Consider the following 22,365-nt stretch of genomic DNA (forward strand, 5'->3'; position numbering starts at 1 on the left):
CCACAGTTTCAAACAATACCATTGGTAACACACTACTCCGTCATGGATTAAAATCCTGCAGGGCAGGCAAATTCCTCCTGCTCACGCCAGCACATGTCCAGGCCAATTTTAAGTTCGCTAATGACCATTTGGATGATCAGGAGAAGCTCATGTGGTTACATAAGGCCAAAATGGAACTTTTTGGTATCGGCACCACTCGCCGTGTTTAGAGGAAGGAGTACAACCCAAAACACCTTCCCAACCTTTAAGCATGGTTGGGGAAACATCATACTTTGGGGGGTGCTTTTCTGCAAAGGGGACAGGAGAACTGCATGGTATTGAAGGGAGGATGGATGAGCTCATGTATCGTGAGATTTTGGTCAACAACCTACTTCCCTTAGTAAGAGCATTGAATATGGGTCATGGCTGGGTCTTCCAGCATGACAAAGACCTGAAAAACACAGCCAGGGCATCTAAGGAGTGGCTACATACGAAGCATTTCAAGGTCCTGGAGTGTTATAGCCAGTCTCCAGACCTGAACCCAATATAAAAAAATATCTTTGTGGGGAGCTGAAACTCAATGTTGCCCAATGACAGCCCCGAAACCTGAAAGATCTGGAGAAGATCTGTAAGGAGGAATGGGCCAAAATCCCTACTGCAGTGTGCAAACTTGGTCAAGAACTACAGGAAACATCTGACCTCTGTAATTGCAAAGGTTTCTGTACCAAATATTAAGTTCTGTTTTTCAAATGTATGGAGACGAGTACAGAGAGCGCGAATTCGGTGTGTTAGTTGAGTACTTTTCACCTTTGCTCATGTGGTGTCAAACAGCATTTCCAGAAAAACTATGCCTTGGACCAGGGTCAAAGATGGCTTTGCGGTGTTGATCCAGCCCAGATATGAGATTGTCCAGAGTGGTCTGTAGACTCTCGTGGCATACTGGTGGGATGTTGTCTAGATAGGGGGTGACGAGAATGCCTTTACTGCGAAGAATGGTCATAACCGTTGCCATTATCTTTGTGAATACTCTGGGTATTGGGGCTAGGCCAAACTGCAGTGCCATGAAATGGAAGTGGGATTCTTGTATTGCGAAGAAGAGGAATCTCTGGTGGTGAGAGAAAATGTGCAGATAGGCATCCTGAATGTCCACCAAGCATACAAATTCCTCTGGTTCCATGGAAGCCAGGTATGAATAGAAACCCAAAAAGTATTCTGGTGAAGAAACGGAATCGATGACACTAGCCCTGGAAAGCGAGCTGATAGCCTTGGAAAACTCGAGAATTCTGGTGGGCGAGAGTCTAAAAAAATAATAAGAATTTTCTACACTCCCTATCTTGTAACTGTAGGAGACTATTTCCCGTACCCAGGCGTCCTCAACTACGGCGAGACATTTGTCCCGAAATAGGAGATAGCCGCCCATCCTGAGAGTCTTCCCAGGTGGGAATGACCCGTCTTGCCAAAGAGAATCTGTTGGATCCGGTTCTGGATGGCTTGCGCTGGTAGGTTCTTGGAAGTAAGGAGGGGGCTGGTCTGAAGGAAGGTCTCTGAAGACTTGTCCTGTCTGATATTGTTCTAGGACGAAAACCTCCAACAGGAACAAAATTGAACTATGTGATGGGGCAGGTGTTTAGCCCTTTGTTGAGGAAGTGCTCCTACCCACCTCTTCCCCGTGGTGTTCGATATTTTATACTAGATGGTGGCCCTATTCTAACGCATCAGGTATTCTAGAATATGTATGCAGTTTATTTGCCTGTCGCTGATTGGTCGTGCCCGGCTGGCGGCGACCAATCAGCGAAGCGGTGTTTAAATCCCGCGCCAATATCGCTGATTGGTTGTGCCCGGCCGGGCACGACCAATTCGCGAAGCGTGGTTCAAATCCCGCGCGAATTCGCGGCCAGACTGCGCCTGTCGCTGATTGGTCGCGCCAGCCTCCCGCGACCAATCAGCGACGCGGGATTTCCGTTACAAACAGACAGAATTAGACAATTATATAGTAGATACTTCTTTTCTGAAAAAATGAGAACTTTGGGAAAGTAGGCCGGTTAGGGACTTTTTGGATGCTAAGTCCGCGTTCCATGCCTTCAGTCATATGACCCTGTGGGTAGTGATGATGTCGGCTGCGAGGACTGAACAGGTGGGTGCATCAAGGGAAGCCGTCAGGAGGTACTTGCCTGTGTGACTGATTTGGTTCGGTGGGAAGAGCAAGAATACCCTGGCAAAGATTTTTCGCCCAGGCCGAAACAGCCTTGGCCACCCACATAGCAGCGATTGACAAGTACTTGACCTCAAAGGTTGATGTGGAAAACTTTTGGTGTCATAGGGCTCCTTTTAAGGAGGAACTGTCAGAGGGAGAATGGTGTTCGTGGAAAGCCGGGAGATCGGGTGGGATTCACCAAGGGAGACTACCCATTTCTGAAGCAGGTCTGCAAAAGAATACAGGGCGTTCATGCATTTTCTTTTCTGGAAGCGCTTGTCCCGGTGCTCCCATTCCTTAGCGAAGATTCTGTTGATCTCATCATTGGCAAAACTACAGCGAGGGCACTTCATCCTTCTGAAGGATATAGTCTGTTCCGAGGGAGACGTCTCTGCGTCCTTTATGTTAAGGGTCTAATTAACAGCTAGAATCGTACTATCCACCGTGTGGTAGTTTAGTTATCTGTTTGGAGTCTAGATCAGAATCTGACTCAGAACGTGGATCTGACTTCTGCGCCACTGGAGTGTCGGAGGAAGGGGAGATTGAAAGAGACAGGATCCTGGGGGACGGTGATGGGGAGCTGGACTATCTGCTGGAATGGGCACTTTTTTTTTAGCTCCTGCGAGGGGTCTCTTAATAAGTATGGGAGACAGGATCATCCGAAACGCATGGGGAAGATAACTGGGGCCCTGTAGCAGAGACAGGATTGGGTAGCTGTTCTAAGACCTAGACCAAAGTGTGGGATACTTTGGTTAGGTCAGTTACCGACTGGGAGAGAGATGCGGCCCACTCGGGGTGGGGGACGCACACTTGTGGGGGGCTCCTGGAGTGGCATATTGGATGTATTGTAATTTTGGCAGAGAGACATGGTCTGACCAGAGTGAAACTTTCTATTACAGGAGGAGAACATGAAGTATGGGACAATAGGGGGAGGATGGGTGTGAGACTCCCTGAGCTTAGGCATAGAGAGAGAGGTGCCAAGGTGAGGTTGCTGATGAGAGCTGTCACTCAGGGGCAGAGCTTACTCAGAACTGGGATCCTGTTTGAGATATGGAGAGCTAAGCCTGCAGTGCTCCTGAGTAGGGTTGAGCGACTTTTACTTTTTTGGGGTCGAGTCGGGTTTTGCGAAACCCGACTTTGTCAAAAGTCGAGTCGAGTGAAGTCGGCCGATTATCGCGAAAAGTCGGGGATCGACCGAAACATGAAACCTAATGCAAGCCAATGGAGAAGCATAGTCGGCAGTGAGTGGAGGCCAGGAAAACACCTACAGTGCCCATTTTAATGGCAAAAACATCCATTCTTGTTACTGAAGCTTGTCAATGTTAATTTACTTTATAATAATAGATAGGCATTGGAAATTGGGGGTCATTTGGCTAAAGTTGTGGGGGGTAGGGCTGATTCAAGTTTTTAGTGGGCCCAGGAAACGTGGACTACGTCACGGCGGTGGAGCAGTGAGAGGTAAGTATGTCAAGTTTGCAAGTGCTGTGATCCTGAGCAAGCAGGGGGGGCCCACTCGTTGGCATTGGCACTGGCACAGGGCCCCTCAAAGTACAGCGGTGTGTTTGCACGGCGGGGGCGTCTCCCACCGGCAGCGACACTTTTGCGTACTCTGAGGGGCCCTGTGCCAGTGACGTCGCCCACGAGTATGGCCCCCCACCTGATGAAGGAACCTGCACTTTCATCTGCACCTTCCTCTTTGTCCCTGTGTAAGGTGGTATAGCATGCGGGAAGGGGAACCTTACTTTCAGCAGGGTCAGATTCTGGCTGTGTAGAGTGCAAGGGGAATGTAGTGGTCTGGGTCAATGTACCAGCAGACTCGTCTAGCAGTGGCTGGGCAATGGGCAGGATGAGGAGGAAACACAGATATAGGGCCAAAGAATAAAGTAGGCTAAATGCAGTTCAAAATTGGTAACAGGGCTAAACAGGCGGCATTGCTTTGTTCAGTGGAGGAGCAAACCCAGGAGCAGCAGACACCGTTTTAAGGGCCCAACCACACTAGTAGGCCAAATGCAGTTTAATATCTGCTACTATAGGCCGAAAGCCTAAAGACTGAAGCTCAGCTTTATACAGTGGAGGACAACACCAGGGAGCAGCACACACCGTTAGTAGGGCCCAACCAAAGTTGAAGGCCAAATGCAGTTTAATATCTGATACTATAGGCCGAAAGCCTAAAGACTGATGCTCAGCTTTATACAGTGGAGGACAACACCAGGGAGCGGCACACACCGTTAGTAGGGCCCAACCAAAGTAGTAGGCCAACTGCAGTGTGACATTAAAAAATACTTAGTGAGAGCCTGCAGGTTGAAGCTCAGACAAGGAAACCTGGAGGAGAACGCCAAGGAGGAGGAGAACACCAAGGAGCGGCAGACACCGTTACTAGGACCCAACCAAAGTAGTAGGCCAACTACAGTGTGACATTAAAAAATACTTAATGAGAGCCTGAAGGTTGAAGCTCAGACAAGGAAACCTGGAGGAGAACACCAAGGAGGAGGAGAACACCAAGGAGTGGCAGACACCGTTACTAGGCCCCAACCAAAGTAGTAGGCCAACTGCAGTGTGACATTAAAAAATACTTAATGAGAGCCTGAAGGTTGAAGCTCAGACAAGGAAACCTGGAGGAGAACACCAAGGAGGAGGAGAACACCAAGGAGCGGCAGACACCGTTACTAGGCCCCAACCAAAGTAGTAGGGCAACTGCAGTGTGACATTAAAAAATACTTAATGGGAGCCTGAAGGTTGAAGCTCAGACAAGGAAACCTGGAGGAGAACACCAAGGAGGAGGAGAACACCAAGGAGCGGCAGACACCGTTACTAGGACCCAACCAAAGTAGTAGGGCAACTGCTGTCTTATATAAACAACTACTTAATGAGAGCCTGAAGGTTGAAGTTCAGCTTTTTCAGTGGAGGACAGCGTGATTGAGTGGCGCCGCAGACAGACAAAGGTAGTATGTGTTAACTTAAAAAGTTGGCTCTATGCATTTTTAAATTCGTTTCAGGGGTACACAGGCAGCATTGGTGTGGTCAGCGGAGGACAATTGGAAGGAGGTACTGCAGACAGACTTCCTAGGCCTAAAATAATAAAATAGGCTCTATGCAGCTTCCATTAGGTGGCAGGGGTACACAGGCAGCATTGGTGTGGTCAGTGGAGGACAATTGGAAGGAGGGACCGCAGACAGAATTCCTAGGCCCAAAATAGTAAAATAGGCTCTATGCAGCTTCCATTAGGTGGCAGGGGTACACAGGCAGCATTGGTGTGGTCAGTGGAGGACAATTGGAAGGAGGGACCGCACACAGACTTCCTAGGCCTAAAATAATAAAATAGTCTCTATGCAGCTTCCATTAGGTGGCAGGGGTACACAGGCAGCATTGGTGTGGTCAACGTAGGACAATTGGAAGGAGGGACCGCAGACAGACTTCCTAGGATTAAAATAAAAAAATAGGCTCTATGCAGCTTCCATTAGGTGGCAGGGGTACACAGGCAGCATTGGTGTGGTCAGTGGAGGACAATTGGAAGGAGGGACCCCAGACAGAATTCCTAGGCCCAAAATAGTAAAATAGGCTCTATGCAGCTTCCATTAGGTGGCAGGGGTACACAGGCAGCATTGGTGTGGTCAGTGGAGGACAATTGGAAGGAGGGACCGCAGACAGAATTCCTAGGCCCAAAATAGTAAAATAGGCTCTATGCAGCTTCCATTAGGTGGCAGGGGTACACAGGCAGCATTGGTGTGGTCAGTGGAGGACAATTGGAAGGAGGGACCGCACACAGACTTCCTAGGCCTAAAATAATAAAATAGGCTCTATGCAGCTTCCATTAGGTGGCAGGGGTACACAGGCAGCATTGGTGTGGTCAACGTAGGACAATTGGAAGGAGTGTCTGACACAGTAAGTAATCCGAGTCCCAAAACCTAAATTGATGTTAATGTATCAAAAACAAAACCAAAAAAAAAAAAGGGTGGCATACTTAGGTACAGGGGTGTGCTCCTATGCTGACTTTCAGACATTGTAATTTGGCGCAAAGTATTTACAGGTGTAAATGTAGGACTGGGCCCCTGACTATTTTAACTAGCATCATACATGTCAACAAATTGTTATTGTCTGTGCCAGGCATGGAAGGATTTCAACAGTGGTGGAGCAGCGACAGATAATTTTGCAAGTGGTAGAGCACTGTTTGACCTTGGGGGGGGACACTCTCTCCTGGCCGGCGGTACAAGCCCAGGGCTCCTCATGTTACAACGGTGTGTCTGACGTTGGGTGCGCGCCACCACCGCCAGAGACACTTCATTGTACTATGAGGGACCCAGTGCCAGTGCCGTCGACCAAAAGTGGGCACACCCACCTCTTCAGACAAACGGCACTCTGACGGGTGCTTGCGACAAATGGCGAGACCACGGCTCCGTGGGGGGAGTTAGGCCATTTAGGGAGGTGTAAACATGTCGTATACTGGACAAACAGCAGCTGCAAATTAAGAGATTGGAACAGTCAGTAACACCAGTCCCAAAGCAAGACCTTTTTATAGGAAAGCTAGGTGTCAGCCGGGAAAGGTGGGGCAAAATAATTTGAAATCCATGAGTGGTTCATTTTAATGAAGATTAGATCATCAACATTTTGGGTAGCCAGACGAGTCCTTTTTTCGGTCAGTATTGAACCAGCAGCACTGAATACTCTTTCTGATAGCACACTAGCTGCTGGGCAAGCAAGCTCCTGCAATGCATATTCAGCCAATTCAGGCCAGGTGTCTATTTTGGATGCCCAGTAATCAAAGGGGAATGACGGTTGACGGAGAACATCGGTAATGGAGGAAAAATAGTTAGTAACCATACTGGACAAATGTTGTCTCCTGTCACTTTGAATGGATGCTGCTGTACCTGTCGTGTCTGCGGTCATTGCGAAATCACTCCACAACCTGGTCAGAAAACCCCTCTGTCCTACGCCACTTCTGATCTGTGCACCTCTAACACCTCTGCCCTGTTGCCCCCTGCAGCTCGTGTGAGAACAATCACCGGCGCTGTGTGCTGGGAATGCCTGAATCAAACGGTCTACAAGAGTAGCTTGTTTGGTTGCCAATATCTGTTCGAGGTTCTCATGTGGCATGATATTTTGCAATTTGCCTTTATAGCGAGGATCAAGGAGGCAGGCCAACCAGTAATCGTCATCTGTCATCATTTTTATAATGCGTGGGTCCTGTCATGAATCCCCAATGGCTAGGGATAGCACAGGATTAGCAAAGTATAATAAATATCGGACGAGCTCTAGGGTGATGGAACCTGGGCTGACCGCTGCCCTACGCCTGACAAACGCAACTAGAGATAGCCAGGGAGCGTGCCTACGTTGGTTCTAGACGCCACGCACCAGCCTAAGAGCTAACTAGTACTGCAGAGGAAACAAAGACCTCACTTGCCTCCAGAGGAATTAACCCCAAAGATATAGTTGCCCCCCACATGTATTGACGGTGAAATGAGAGGAAGGCACACACATAGAGATGATGTATATAGCTTTAGCAAATAGAGGCCCGCTGAAAACTAGAAAGCAGAATGACACAAAAGGGGACTGAGCGGTCAGCAAAAAACCCTAATCAAAAAAACCATCCTGAGATTACAAGAACCCATGTGCCAACTCATGGCACATGGGGAGAACCTCAGTCCACTAGAGCAACCAGCTAACAAAGAGACATTCTAAGCAAGCTGGACAAAAAACCAAACAACTGAAAATCAGCACTTAGCTTATCCTGAAAGATCTGGGAGCAGGTAGGCAGGAACCAAACAGAGCACATCTGAACACATTGATAGCCGGCAAGGGAAATGACAGAAAGGCCAGGTAAAATAGGAAACACCCAGCCTCTGATGGACAGATGGAAACCAAAGGCCGCAACCCACCAAAGTCACCCAGTACCAGCAGTAACCACCAGAGGGAGCCCGCAAACAGAATCCACAACAGTACCCCCCCCTTGAGGAGGGGTCACCGAACCCTCACGAGAACCCCCAGGGCGATCAGGGTGAGCTCTATGGAAGGCGCGGACCAAATCAGTCGCATGAACATCGGAGGCGACCACCCAGGAATTGTCCTCCTGACCATAACCCTTCCACTTAACCAAATACTGGAGTTTGCGTCTGGAAACACGAGAATCCAAGATCTTTTCAACAACATACTCCAATTCTCCCTCCACCAGCACCGGAGCAGGAGGCTCGACCGAAGGAACAACAGGCACCTCATACCTCCGCAACAACGACCGATGGAACACATTATGAATAGCGAACGATGCTGGGAGATCCAAACGGAAAGATACAGGGTTAAGAATCTCCGAGATCCTATAAGGACCGATGAACCGAGGCTTGAACTTAGGAGAAGAGACCTTCATAGGGACAAAACGAGAAGACAACCACACCAAGTCCCCAACAAAAAGTCGGGGGCCCACGCGGCGACGGCGATTAGCAAACTGCTGAGTCTTCTCCTGAGATAACTTCAAATTGTCCACCACCTGATTCCAAATGTGATGTAGCCTGTCCACCACCACGTCCACTCCAGGACAATCCGAAGACTCCACCTGACCAGAGGAAAAACGAGGATGAAACCCCGAATTACAAAAAAAAGGAGAGACCAACGTGGCCGAACTAGCCCGATTATTAAGAGCAAATTCGGCCAGTGGCAAAAAAGCAACCCAGTCATCCTGATCAGCAGAAACAAAACACCTCAAATAAGTTTCCAAGGTCTGATTAGTTCGCTCCGTCTGGCCATTCGTCTGAGGATGGAATGCAGACGAGAAAGACAAATCAATGCCCATCTTGGCACAAAACGTCCGCCAAAATCTAGACACAAACTGGGATCCCCTGTCAGAAACGATATTCTCCGGAATCCCATGCAAACGAACCACGTTCTGAAAAAACAAAGGAACCAACTCAGAGGAGGAGGGCAACTTAGGCAAGGGCACCAAATGAACCATCTTAGAAAAGCGGTCACACACAACCCAGATAACGGACATTTTCTGTGAAACCGGGAGATCAGAAATAAAATCCATGGAAATGTGCGTCCAAGGCCTCTTCGGGATGGGCAAGGATAACAACAACCCACTAGCCCGTGAACAGCAAGGCTTAGCTCGAGCACACACTTCACAAGACTGCACAAAGGTACGCACATCCCTAGACAAGGAAGGCCACCAAAAAGACCTGGCCACCAAGTCTCTTGTACCAAATATTCCAGGATGACCAGCCAACACAGAAGAATGGACCTCGGAGATGACTCTACTGGTCCAATCATCCGGAACAAACAGTCTTTCTGGTGGACATCGATCCGGTTTATCCACCTGAAACTCCTGCAATGCGCGTCGCAAGTCTGGGGATACGGCGGACAATATTACCCCATCCCTAAGGATACCAGCAGGCCCAGTGTCTCCAGGAGAGTCAGGCACAAAACTCCTGGAAAGAGCATCTGCCTTCACATTCTTTGAACCTGGCAGGTATGAAACCACGAAATTGAAACGAGAAAAAAATAACGACCAACGAGCCTGTCTAGGATTCAAACGCCTGGCAGACTCAAGGTAAATGAGATTCTTGTGATCAGTCAAGACCACCACGCGATGTTTAGCACCCTCAAGCCAATGACGCCACTCCTCAAATGCCCACTTCATGGCCAAAAGCTCCCGATTACCCACATCATAATTGCGCTCGGCGGGCGAGAATTTTCTAGAGAAGAAAGCACATGGCTTCATCACCGAGCCATTAGAACTTCTCTGTGACAAAACCGCCCCCGCTCCAATCTCGGAAGCATCAACCTCCACCTGGAAAGGAAGTGAAACATCTGGTTGACACAACACAGGAGCAGAAGAAAACCGGCGCTTAAGTTCCCGAAAGGCCTCCACGGCCGTAGGAGACCAATCAGCAACATCAGCACCCTTTTTAGTCAAATCAGTCAAAGGTTTAACAATACTGGAAAAATTAGCAATGAACCGACGATAAAAATTAGCAAACCCCAAGAACTTCTGAAGGCTCTTAACAGATGTAGGTTGTGTCCAGTCACAAATAGCCTGAACCTTAACGGGATCCATCTCAATAGTAGAAGGAGAAAAAATGTACCCCAAAAAAGAAATCTTCTGGACTCCGAAGAGACACTTTGAGCCCTTCACAAACAGAGAATTGGCCCGCAAAACCTGAAACACCTTCCTGACCTGTAGAACATGAGACTCCCAGTCATCAGAAAACACCAAAATATCATCCAAATACACAATCATAAACTTATCCAGATATTCACGGAAAATATTGTGCATAAAGGACTGAAAGACTGACGGAGCATTGGAGAGTCCAAAAGGCATTACCAAATACTCAAAATGGCCCTCAGGCGTATTAAATGCGGTTTTCCACTCATCACCCTGTTTTATCCGCACCAGATTATACGCACCACGAAGATCTATTTTAGTGAACCACCTAGCCCCCTTAATGCGAGCAAACAAATCAGTAAATAATGGCAATGGATACTGGTATTTGACTGTAATCTTATTCAGAAGGCGATAATCTATACAAGGCCTCAGGGAACCATCTTTTTTTGCCACGAAAAAAAAACCTGCTCCCAGAGGGGACGAAGATGGACGAATATGTCCCTTTTCCAAGGACTCCTTAATATAATTCCGCATAGCAGTATGCTCTGGCAGTGACAGATTAAATAAACGACCCTTAGGGAACTTACTGCCAGGAATCAATTCTATAGCACAGTCACACTCTCTATGGGGAGGGAGCGAATTGAGCTTAGGCTCCTCAAAAACATCCCTATAATCCGACAAAAACGCACGGATCTCCGAAGGAGTAGATGAAGCGATAGAAATCGGAGGTGCATAATCATGAACCCCCTGACATCCCCAGCTTAGCACAGACATTGTTTTCCAGTCCAGGACAGGATTATGAGTTTGTAACCATGGCAGACCAAGCACTAGTACATCATGTAAATTATACAGTACAAGGAAGCGAATCACCTCCTGATGAACGGGAGTCATGCGCATGGTCACTTGTGTCCAATACTGCGGTTTATTCATAGCCAATGGTGTAGAATCAATTCCTTTCAGAGAAATAGGAACTTCCAGAGGCTCTAGACTAAAACCGCAGCATTTAGCAAATGACCAATCCATAAGACTCAGGGCAGCGTCTGAATCCACATAGGCATCGACGGAAATGGAAGACAGTGAAAAAATCAGTCACAGACAAAATGAACTTAGACTGCAGAGTATCAATGGCAAAAGATTTATCAACCCTTTTTGTGCGTTTAGAGCATGCTGATATAACATGAGCTGAATCACCACAATAAAAACACAAACCATTTTTCCGCCTATAATTTTGCCGTTCACTTCTGGACTGAATTCTATCACATTGCATAGTCTCAGGTGCCTGTTCAGAAGACACCGCCAACTGGTGCACGGGTTTGCGCTCCCGTAAACGCCGATCAATCTGAATGGCCATAGCCATAGACTCATTCAGACCTGTAGGCGCAGGGAACCCCACCATAATATCCTTAATGGCCTCAGAAAGACCATTTCTGAAGTTTGCAGCCAGGGCGCACTCATTCCACTGAGTAAGCACCGACCATTTCCGAAATTTCTGACAATATATTTCCGCTTCATCATGCCCCTGAGAGAGGGCTAATAAAGCCTTTTCAGCCTGAATCTCTAGGTTAGGTTCCTCATAGAGCAATCCCAATGCCAGAAAAAACGCATCCACACTGAGCAATGCAGGATCCCCTGGTGCCAATGCAAATGCCCAATTCTGAGGGTCGCCCCGTAGGAACGATATAACAATCTTGACCTGTTGAGCAGGGTCTCCAGAGGAGCGAGATTTCAAAGAGAGAAACAATTTACAATTGTTCCTGAAATTCAGGAAGGTAGATCTATCTCCAGAAAAACACTCTGGAATAGGAATTCTAGGTTCAGACATGGGAGTGTGAACAACGAAATCCTGTATGTCTTGAACCTTTGCCGCGAGATTACTCAGGCTGGAAGCCAAACTCTGGACATCCATGATAAACAGCTAAGATCAGAGCCATTCAAGGGTTAAGAGGAGGTAAGAAGCAGCTAGACAGCAATTAAGGGCTAGGCAGCAAAACTCTGAAGGGAAAAAAAAAAAAAAAATTTCCCTTGAACACTTCTATTTCTCCTGCTTCAGCCCAAACAATTAACACTTTGTGGGCCGGCTATACTGTCATGAATCCCCAATGGCTAGGGATAGCACAGGATTAGCAAAGTATAATAAATATCGGACGAGCTCTAGGGTGATGGAACCTGGGCTGACCGCTGCCCTACGCCTGACAAACGCAACTAGAGATAGCCAGGGAGCGTGCCTACGTTGGTTCTAGACGCCACGCACCAGCCTAAGAGCTAACTAGTACTGCAGAGGAAACAAAGACCTCACTTGCCTCCAGAGGAATTAACCCCAAAGATATAGTTGCCCCCCACATGTATTGACGGTGAAATGAGAGGAAGGCACACACATAGAGATGATGTATATAGCTTTAGCAAATAGAGGCCCGCTGAAAACTAGAAAGCAGAATGACACAAAAGGGGACTGAGCGGTCAGCAAAAAACCCTAATCAAAAAAACCATCCTGAGATTACAAGAACCCATGTGCCAACTCATGGCACATGGGGAGAACCTCAGTCCACTAGAGCAACCAGCTAACAAAGAGACATTCTAAGCAAGCTGGACAAAAAACCAAACAACTGAAAATCAGCACTTAGCTTATCCTGAAAGATCTGGGAGCAGGTAGGCAGGAACCAAACAGAGCACATCTGAACACATTGATAGCCGGCAAGGGAAATGACAGAAAGGCCAGGTAAAATAGGAAACACCCAGCCTCTGATGGACAGATGGAAACCAAAGGCCGCAACCCACCAAAGTCACCCAGTACCAGCAGTAACCACCAGAGGGAGCCCGCAAACAGAATCCACAACAGGGTCCCTTTTGAGGATACGCAAGGCATAATCCGCCATGTGGGCCAATGTTCCAGTTGTCAAGTCAGTGCATATGCTGGGTTGAGGAGCACTTTCTGGCAAATCAACATCACTTGTCTCCCTCAAAAACCCTGAACCCAGCCTTGCACCGCCAGCAGTTTCTATTGCCCCCTGAGAAGCTTCCTCATCCAAAAAATAGTCATCCCCATCATCCTCCTCGTCCTCCTCCTCTTCGCCCGCCACCTCGTCCTGTAGACTTCCCTGAGCAGACAATGGCTGACTGTCATCAAGGCTTCCCTCGTCCTCGGCTGCAGACGCCTGTTCCTTTATGTGCGTCAAACTTTGCATCAGCAGACGCATTAGGGAGATGCTCATGCTTATTACGGCATTGTCTGCACTAACCAGCCGTGTGCATTCCTCAAAACACTGAAGGACTTGACACAGGTCTTGGAGCTTCGACCACTGCACAGCTGACAACTTCATGTCTGCCATCCAACTGCCTGCCCGTGTATGTGTATCCTCCCACAAATACATAACAGCACGCCTCTGTTCGCACAGTCTATGAAGCATGTGCAGTGTGGAGTTCCACCTTGTTGCGACGTCGATGATTAGGCGATGCTGGGGAAGGTTCAAAGACCGCTGATGGTTCTGCATACGGCTGGAGTGTACGGGCGAACAGCGGATGTGAGAGCAAAGTCTGCGCACTTTCAGCAGCAGGTCGGGTAACCCCGGATAACTTTTCAGGAAGCACTGCACCACCACGTTTAAGGTGTGAGCCAGGCAAGGAATGTGTTTCAGTTGTGAAAGGGCTATGGCAGCCATAAAATTCCTTCCGTTATCACTCACTACCTTGCCTGCCTCAAGATGTACAGTGCCCAGCCATGACCGAGTTTCTTGCTGCAAGAACTCGGACAGAACTTCCGCGGTGTGTCTGTTGTCGCCCAAACACTTCATTGCCAATACAGCCTGCTGACACTTGCCACTAGCTGTTCCATAATTGGACACCTCGTGTGCAACAGTGGCAGCTGCGGATGGAGTGGTCGTGCGACTGCGGTCTGTGGACAGGCTCTCGCTTCTGCTGGAGGACGAGGAGGAGGAGGGACGAACGCCTACAGCCAACTGTTTCCTAGACCGTGGGCTAGGCAGAACTGTCCCAATATTACTGTCCCCTGTGGACCCTGCATCCACCACATTAACCCAGTGTGCCGTGATGGAGACGTAACACCCCTGGCCATGCCTACTGGTCCATGCATCTGTTGTCAGGTGCACCTTTCTACTCACAGATTGCCTGAGCGCATGGACAATGCGGTCTTTTACATGCTGGTGGAGGGCTGGGATGGCTTTTCTCGAAAAGAAGTGTCGACTGGGTAGCTCGTAGCGTGGTACAGCGTAGTCCATCAGGGCTTTGAAAGCTTCGGTTTCAACTAACCGGTAGGGCATCATCTCTAACGAGATTAGTCCAGCAATGTGGGCGTTCAAACCCCGTGTACGCGGATGCGAGGATGAGTACTTCCTTTTCCTAACGAGAGTCTCATGTAGGGTGAGCTGGACTGGAGAGCTGCATACGGTGGAACTAGCGGGGGTGCCGGTGGACATGGGTGACTGAGAGAGGGTTGGTGATGGTATTCTTGATGGTGCCCTACATACAGTTTTTCCGACCACGAACCTGGTGATTCCCTGACTGCTTTGGCCTTGCGACGAAACCGCAACATTACCTGCAGGTGGTGTGGTAAACGGTGGGCTTACAGTGAGGGAAGGGATGTCGCGTTGCTGACTACCTTCATTGTGAGAGGGTGCTACAACGTTAAGGGACGTTTGGTAGTTTGTCCAGGCTTGCAAGTGCATGGTGGTTAAATGTCTATGCATGCAACTTGTATTTAAATTTTTAACATTCTGACCTCTGCTGAAGGTCCTTGAGCATTTCTTACAGATGACTTTGCGCTGATCATTGGGATCTTGGTTAAAAAAATTCCAGACTGCACTCTTCCTATCGGATACCTTTTCAGGCATTGCACACTTAGCCACTTTAACCTGATGGCCACGCTGTCCTACAACTGGTTTTGGTTTTGCCACACGTTTTTGGCCAGATACGGGCCTGCCAGATGGAACCTGTTGCGATGTTGATGCCTGCTGCGGCTCCTCCTCTTCCGCTTCAGAGCTACTGCCGCCTGCACCCTATTCCCCCAATGGCTGCCAATCGGGGTCAACAACTTGGTCATCTATGACCTCCTCTTCTATGTTCTGTGCACCTTCCTCTGGGTCACCGTGTAAGCCGGTGCTATAGCGTTCGTGACGGGGCTCCATAGTCTCATCGGGGTCAGATTCTGGATCAGTACACTGCGAGGGCAATGTTCTGATCTGAGTCAAAGGAACAGCATAATAATCTGGCTGTGGCTGTGCATCTGTGCACTCCATGTCCGATTCATCTTGTAATGGACATGGCCTGTTAACAATTTCCCTTTCTAACCCAGGCACGGTATGTGTAAAGAGCTCCATGGAGTAACCAGTTGTGTCGCCTGACGCATCCTTCACTGTTGTTCTGGGTGAAGGACACAAGGAAGCGACTTGTTCCTGACCGGGAGCATCCACTGACGACGCACTGCTCTGACATTTGGCACTTTCCGAGGAGGAGGCGAAAGAGCTAGAGGCAGAGTCAGCAATGAAAGCCAATACTTGTTCCTGCTGCTCCGGCTTCAAAAGCGGTTTTCCTACTCCCAGAAAAGGGAGCCTTCGAGGCCTTGTGTAGCCAGACGAGGACGCTGGCTCAACAACTCGAGACTTAGGGGCTATACTGCTTTTCCCACGACCACCTGATGCTCCACGACCACCACCACTACCATCATTACCAGCTGCCAATGATCGCCCACGGCCACGACCTCTTCCACCAGACTTCCTCATTCTTGGAAAAATGTTACCAAACTAACAACCGTTATGTGGTCCTGTAAAACCAGGTACAAGGTGTGCGTGAACTTGTTGGGAATGTAAATCTCCCTTTTTTATGTGTGGGAGAATGCAGTGAAAAATGAGGCCCACTGTATTACACTGGACAGTTTGATTGGCAGAAAGAGGCTGGCAGATATGGCACTAACAGGAGCGACGCAGATAAAAACACTGGCAATAGAAATGTCCCTCTTTGTGTGTGGGAGAATGCAGTGAAAAATCAGGGCCACTGTATTACACAACAACACAGTTTGATTGGCAGAAAGAGGCTGGCAGATATGGCACTAACAGGAGTGACGCAGATGCACACACTGGCAATAGAAATGTCCAGCGTCGGACTGGGGTGTCTGGGGCCCACCAGAGGAATGGACTCTAGGGGCCCACCCTACAGCTATATGCAATTATCTGTCATTATAGTGGAGCATCGGCTGTTTCGGAAGTTTTATCCCTGACAGGACACTTTTATCACTATTTTAAAATGCAGAGGCAGGTGGGATTTCTGACCGCAGCTCCATTCATTCTCTTTGGGGCTTCCAGAAAAAAACAAGTGCAGCCACTGAGGGAATGAATGGATCAGTGATCTAGTCGGACATGCCACTCCAGTCTAATGGGGATAAAAAGTTCCACATTTTGCTGAATGGGTCCAAGCAGTCAGACCCCCACCAATCAATACGTTATCACTTATCCTGTGGAGAGGTGATTACTTTTTTCCACAGGAAACCCCCTGTAAGTGCATCTCCGCCGCTGTGTACAAAGCATTAAAACTCTAATGGAAATAAAGAATCTTCTCCTAATTAATATCAGAGAGAACAAATGACCGCCATACACAACACAATCCACTACACCAAGACCAATATTACCACATACAGGAAGAAATACCACCACACCATGACCAGACCACATAGTGACCGAATAATACTACATATGCAGCGCCCCAGAGTCCTGGTCGTTGCAGTAATGTCGCTCTGCCACTAAGGGGAGTGATGTTTAGTGTTGAGCGATACCGTCCGATACTTGAAAGTATCGGTATCGGAAAGTATCGGCCGATACCGGCAAAGTATCGGATCTAATCCGATACCGATACCCGATACCAATACAAGTCAATGGGACTCAAGTATCGGACGGTATCCCTGATGGTTCCCAGGGTCTGAAGGAGAGGAAACTCTCCTTCAGGCCCTGGGATCCATATTAATGTGTAAAATAAAGAATTAAAATAAAAAATATTGCTATACTCACCTCTCCGACGCAGCCTGCACCTTATCGAGGGAACCGGCAGCCTTCTTTGCTTAAAATGCGCGCGTTTACTGCCTTCCGTGACGTCACGGCTTCTGATTGGTCGCGTGCCGCCCATGTGACCGCAACGCGACCAATCACAACAAGCCGTGATGTAATTTTCAGGTCCTGAATGCCTAATTCTAGAAGCAAACTGTTTATCCATGATGGCAAGCTGTGCCGGAGAAGCATCGACCCACGTACTCACGAATTGGTATGGCAGATAGTAGTGCCAAGGCAAGATGCGCCCATGGTTCTAGGAGCCTACCACGATGGAGCCGGACACTTCGGGTGGAAGAAGCTGGAGAGGCTACTCCGAGGGAGGTTCTATTGGATTGGCATGAAGAGAGCCATTGAGAAGTGGTGTCGAGAGTGCGGTCCATGTAGCCTACGCAGGAGGGACCGTGGCAGCCAGCGGGCTCCCTTGCAGCCTATCATCACCAGGCGGCCGCTCGAACTGGTCGCGCTGGACCATGTGAAGCTGACACCTAGCCGGTCAGGCTATGTCTATGCTCTTATCATTGTGGATCACTACTCCAGATTTTTGGTGGTTGTGCCTGTCAAGGATCTAACGGCCAGGACAGCCGCCAAGGCCTTCCAGCAGTACTTTTGTAGGCCCCATGGCTACCCGGAGAAGGTACTGACCGATCAGGGACCAGCATTCGAAGCGGAGGTGTTCCAAGAGTTCTGCCAACTGTACGGGTGTAAGAAGATCAGAACCACACCATACCATCCCCAAACCAATGGGATGTGCGAAAAGATGAACCAGGTGGTGATCGACTTACTCAAGACCTTGCCCGTAGAGGAACGGAGCCTGTGGCCAACGAAGTTGCCTGACTTGGTGGACATATATAATCACATCCCAGTAAATTCCACCAACTGCACTCCAGCATACCTAATGTGAGGAATGCCTAGCAAGTTACCCGTTGATCTGGACATGGGGGTTCTAACCCCCGAAGACACCTCGCCAGATGCCGATTGGGATACCGAGAGGCGGCAAAAGTACCGCAAGGTACAAGAATGCGTGGAAAGAAGCCTTGCTCAGGCCAGGCAAAAGCAGGAATGGGACTACAACCAGCATGCCCCTGCAATTCCTTTGCCACCAGGTGAGCACGTACTCAAACGAAAGAGGAGGCTGCACAAACTCGATGACCAATGGGAAGCAGAACCGTATACCGTCCTGCCATCCGATTTTGACAACACGAAGGTTTGCCTCATCAGCAAGGATGGAGGGGAGACCTCGACGGTGATATCCAGGGACCACCTTAAAGCCTGCCCTGGTAAGCTGAGAGCAAGGGAAATGGATCCAGGAACCTCCCCACCTGTAGAAAAGGAGAAGATGATCCACACTGTCCTTGGTGACTTTCCCCAGTCCTGGACTCAGATAAATCAGGCCATCGTGGTACCTGTTCTAACGTTCCCCCAGCCAAACCCACCAGAAACAATGGTGGTACCAGATCATCCGGCCCCGCAGCCTCAACAAGCCCTACCTGAAGATGCGGTGCCGACCGTTGAAATAGCAAATCCTCCCTCTGCTATCGGCGAGCCTGCCGTACCCACTGTTGGTAGCAGCAGCCCTGAGAGCTCTAGCCTGCCAGTGCTACCCAGACTCACTAGAAGTGTAGCCAGAAGACAGTGCACTACACCGGCGGTAGCAAGCATAGCGGGCCCTGGTAGGTCAATAGCGACCACTGCCCTGCGAAGGTCCACACGCAGCACTCAGAATCAAACTCCCCTCCGCTACGAAACTTGGAGGTATTAATGAGGGCTGCTATTTAGTTGAAAATGTTTGTGTGCATATCTTCTGTTACAGGTTTTAAAAATGGACAACGGAGTAATGGACAGTGAATTGCTCCAAAAACTTCTAAAAGGGGACCCCTTTGTTTACCCGGGGTCCCCGCTGTTTCAACCACTGAACTGAGAGTCATAAACTGTGCATGACCTAACTTTCGCAACGTTCAAGAGTCCTCACCTCCCATAAAGGGAAGCACTGTTATGTTTAATTGTTTATGATATTTCAAAAATTTTGTGTGTTTTCTGTTAACATGTATTGTTGTTCTTGTTTTCCCAGTCAGGGAGTACTGGATTTAACCGGGGGGGAGTGCAGCGCCCCAGAGTCCTGGTCGTTGCAGTAATGTCGCTCTGCCACTAAGGGGAGTGATGTTACGTCTGACTGCACTAAAGGAGTTCACCTGACCAGGTAACACTCACACTACACTTCACACTCCGGCCACCAGGGGGAGTGGTTCTATCTAGTAGGCCACTCCTCACACTCTGGTAAAACTGGGGGTTGGACAGGAAGACAGGGAGAAGTAACTGGGAAGAGCCAGAGGGAGGACCTGTCAGGGATGGGATCCTGACAGATTCCTAAGAAAGGACAAGAAGCGAGGTTTATTGTGCTAAGTGAGAAAACAGGAATACAGCAAAGAGGCGATAGGACCAGAAGGAGTCGTGCTGTAAGATCGAGGCAACATCCTTCTGAGGCGCAAACAGTCGGTGGCCGGAACGCCGAGAAAGTAAGAGACTTTAAGCATTACTTCAAACCACGGCAGGGCAGCCAATTATAGGTTGGCTGTCTCACTTAAACACCTAAGCAGACAATGGAGGCAGCTGTGGGAGAGGGGCGACTCTAGAGTCCCGGAAGAACTCCAGGCCTACCCCATCATACGGGTGCGTCCTAGCCATATCATCTGGGGGACGGAGAGAATGAACATCAGAGACAGACAGAATAAGTTGTGAGGACTATCCTGGGGTGCTCAGCAGGGAAGGACTACAACACACAGGCGCTAGAAGGTAGACACTGATTCCCACCTGAAAAGGGAACTCCGGATGTGCCGTTGGACCGGCCGGTCTCAGCCAGCCCTGTTAACAGTGCTCTGGATTGGGTACCTCCAAACCTTCAGTAAAAAGGTAAAGAGACTGCAACCTGGTGTCCTCGTTATTTACTGTGACCAGCACTGCACCGCACTACCACCACCATCCACACCTTTTATTGGGCGCCCCTCAGCAGGGTCACGGACCGGGTCTAGCCACCGTGACAACCCCAGAGCAGAGACCCAGAGGCCCGGTACCGGGTACCCCTCGGCCCTGCGGCAGTGGGGGCGCTGCACATACAAGGGACAAATACCACCGCACCATGTCAAGACCACATATTACCACCACTTGGTGACTAAATAGCACATACAAGGGACAACTACCACAACACCATTTCCAGACCACATATTACCACCACATAGTGCACTGATGGGCAACCTTTTGAGCTTGGTGTGTCAAAATTCGCCAAAAAAACGAACATAACTTGGGTGGTGTGTCACCTTGATAAAAAAACCATAATTTTGCGACATGTATAGTTTAAATAACAAATATGTATAATTATAATTAACTTACCTGCTTAGTGACTTCTTTGTTCATCTGTCAGTTTGTTTCTTTTGTTGGTCTTGCTATTATTTAACTTGTGTGGGGTGCCGTGAACTAAAGGTACCGTCACACTAAGCGACGCTGCAGCGATACAGACAACGATGCCGATCGCTGCAGCGTCGCTGTTTGGTCGCTGGAGAGCTGTCACACAGACCGCTCTCCAGCGACCAACGATGCCGAGGTCCCCGGGTAACCAGGGTAAACATCGGGTTGCTAAGCGCAGGGCTGCGCTTAGTAACCCGATGTTTACCCTGGTTACCAGTGTAAAATGTAAAAAAACAAACACTACATACTTACCTTCGCGTCCCCCGGCGTCCGCTTCCTGCACTGACTGAGCGCCGGCCCTAACAGCAGAGCGGTGACGTCACCGCTGTGCTGTGCTTTCACTTACGGCCGGCTCTCACAGTCAGTGCAGGAAGCGGACAGCGAGGGACGTGTGACAGACAGCAGAAGGTGAGTATGTACTGTTTGTTTTTTTACATTTTACACTGGTAACCAGGGTAAACATCGGGTTACTAAGCGCGGCCCTGCACTTAGTAACCCGATATTTACCCTGGTTACCATTGTAAAACATCGCTGGTATCGTTGCTTTTGCTGTCAAACACAACGATACACGCCGATCTGACGACCAAATAAAGTTCTGAACTTTAATCAACGACCAGCGATATCACAGCAGGATCCTGATCGCTGCTGCGTGTCAAACACAACGATATCGCTATCCAGGACGCTGCAACGTCACGGATTGCTAACGATATCGTTTAGTGTGACGGTACCTTAAGATAAGTGAGGGGGAGGGGGAATTCTTCCAGTGATGGCGAACCTGTGGCACTCCAGCTTTTGCTTTGAATGGCCAGGCATGATGGGAATTGTAGTTTTGCAACAGCTGGACTGCCACAGGTTCGCCATCACTGATTTTAGTGACTTTTTTGTTGCTGAATTTCATTAGCTAAATGTTCAATTGAAGGTTGGTATTTTGTACACTTCAAGCCCAAGCAAGCGCTACTAAGTTCATCTGTCAATCTGTTTCTTTTGTTGGTTTTGATATTATTTAATGCTGAGAATAAGGTCTCACAAAAGTAGGTAGAGGGAAAAATAGTGAGTAAAGCCATTGCTATATTTTTCAGGGTGCTAAAAGTGTCTGGTAACCTATTCCAGGCACTCCAAATTTCCTGTTCATAGTGGCACTCCTCTTGATTCTCCAAGCGGCACCTTTCTAGATTCTCAAGCTTTGACCTCAAGTCATCAAACACCTGAGCCCAGATGCTGTCCTGAAATTCTGCAAGTTGCATCTCCAAATCATCAATTTGTATCCACTGGAAACCATTTAATTCCAAACTACTGTAGACTACTACATCAGGATACTTAATTATTTTCATGGTCTGTTCTAGGCTTCTAAATTGATGAAATCTATCACTGAACTGGTCAAGTAACGAGTCTAAAACATGCTGATACTTTATATGCAAGGGTTCCATTTCATTTTGTACAGCTGCACTGGCCTTCTCAAAATACTTTGTTACTCGAGGAAAATACTTATAAGTTTTAGTTTCTACATCTCGCTTGAAAATTTTAAGTTTACTTTCAAAAGCTTTTATGTATCCAAACATAACGTCAATACTTTTGCCAAAACCTTGTAGCTTTAAGTT

The sequence above is a fragment of the Ranitomeya variabilis genome, chromosome 2 (genome assembly GCF_051348905.1).
Source record: "Ranitomeya variabilis isolate aRanVar5 chromosome 2, aRanVar5.hap1, whole genome shotgun sequence".
Lineage (NCBI taxonomy): Eukaryota > Metazoa > Chordata > Amphibia > Anura > Dendrobatidae > Ranitomeya > Ranitomeya variabilis.